The sequence below is a fragment of the Arachis ipaensis genome, chromosome B06, assembly GCF_000816755.2.
Source record: "Arachis ipaensis cultivar K30076 chromosome B06, Araip1.1, whole genome shotgun sequence".
In the NCBI taxonomy this organism is placed as follows: Eukaryota; Viridiplantae; Streptophyta; class Magnoliopsida; order Fabales; family Fabaceae; genus Arachis; species Arachis ipaensis.
In genome coordinates this window covers 3,474,184-3,475,918 of record NC_029790.2, presented here as the reverse complement: position 1 = coordinate 3,475,918, position 1,735 = coordinate 3,474,184, and the positions used below count along the sequence as shown (strand labels likewise).

Sequence of the window (1,735 nt, the reverse complement as noted above, 5' to 3'; positions counted from 1 at the left end):
GTTTGGGTTTTTTTTTTTTTTTTTTCCCTTTTTTAATTTTGATTTGATATATTATGGGCGCGGAAATGAAAACGAGAACGGACGACAGAAACTAAATATGAATGATACACTCCTACAGAAGAGAACAAAAAATATAATAAGTAGTACAATTCAATACGAAATTATAAATCATAAATAATAAACATTTAGACGAGGGAAGATTTTATGCTTATTTAAGTAAAAATTCACATGCTACTGTTTTATATTAACTTAATCATTAAAAATTTATTTTACTAAATTATTATATCATAATTTTTAATCATTAACTTAACATTAATATAAAAAAAATCTACAGAATTAGCATCATTATTAAAATTTGATCAATATTTAATCAGCAAAAAAAATAATTTTACACTATTAAATATAATTTTACACTATTTAAAACATTAATAATAACTAATTAATGATTACAATTTACAACCCCTAACAATCTTCTTAATATAAATTGCATATAAATTTTCACTCTCTTTATATATTACAATAATTATTGCGATGATAATGCCAAGCGAATTAATTTTACACGAGCATTATATCCCAGCGTATTATATGCGTATTATACGCTGTGTTTGGTTGATGTCTCAAAATAATAAAGATATAGACACAAATACACATAAGTACATAGACACAAAAAGACAATCAATTTTTTATCTTGTTTGGTAACTTAAACACAACAGAATATACAACTCAACATTTTATTAAGATGTCAATTTTATCCCACCATTTTTCTCCACCACTATTTTTGTCCAATTCCTCTTTCAGAGTTATCATCAACATCAATACTACTATAATCTTCAACCAAATACAAAAGCAATAATATGCCAATCTAAATTAAATTTAATAAAATCAACAAAAAATTCAATTTGTTGCATATCTGTAAAATAAGATACACAGATTTAATTTTTTTAATAAAGGGGTAATAGAAAGAGAAAAAGATCGGAGACGTTCTTTTTGGAAAGGATGAACGACGTGGCTAGAAAGAGGATGTGGAGGGAACCGCCGTTGAAACTTGAAATCGCTGGCGGATCTGGATGACGATGGAACTGGACTTCCGTAGCCGAACCCTTCGAGAGAGAAGGAGGAGCAGACGCAGCGGTTCTTGATGGAGGAGCAATGGCAAAAAAAAAAATGAACGCATATTTGACTATTCGAGGAAGAGGACAAGGCAGAGAGACAAGGTACAGTGGACAAAGATGAGAGTGGAAGAGAGGAGTGCTGGCGCTGAGAAGAGAAAGTGGGAGAGAAGCAACAGTAGGCGTTGCGAAGAGGGAGAGGCAGCAATCGGCGGTGGGGAGTGAGAAAGGATAGAGAATGGAGCTGCTGAGAACAATGAGAAGTTGCAGAGAGGGAAGTGATGCATGAGGTAACTGGAGATAGATTTGAGAAGAGGGGGGATTGAATTTGAAATTTTGAAAATTAAATAAGAGTAAAATTGTAAAAAATTAGTGTCTCACAAGCTATGTCTCAGTGTCTCAGTTATTTGGAGGTACACAAATTTAGTGTCTCGTATCCATCCGTGTCTTTCCGTATCCATAAAAAAATTGTCTCAGTAAACCAAACAGGAGACGTGTGTCACCACCGTGTCTATGTCTCTTTGAGACATGGACAGCAACCAAACACTACCATAATATCTAAAATCGACTATAATATTCTAACATTTAGGCTTTGTTTGGGTGAGTTGCTAAAAAAATTTTTTTTT

At 32.2% G+C, this 1,735-nt stretch overlaps 1 protein-coding gene across 1 annotated transcript in view; it reads right to left on the bottom strand.

Moving 5' to 3' along the window:
- Positions 1-1,735, bottom strand: part of LOC107646256 (gamma-tubulin complex component 3) — a 6,005-nt gene that overhangs the window by 3,778 nt on the left and 492 nt on the right. The gene's annotated exons all lie outside the window — the stretch shown is intronic.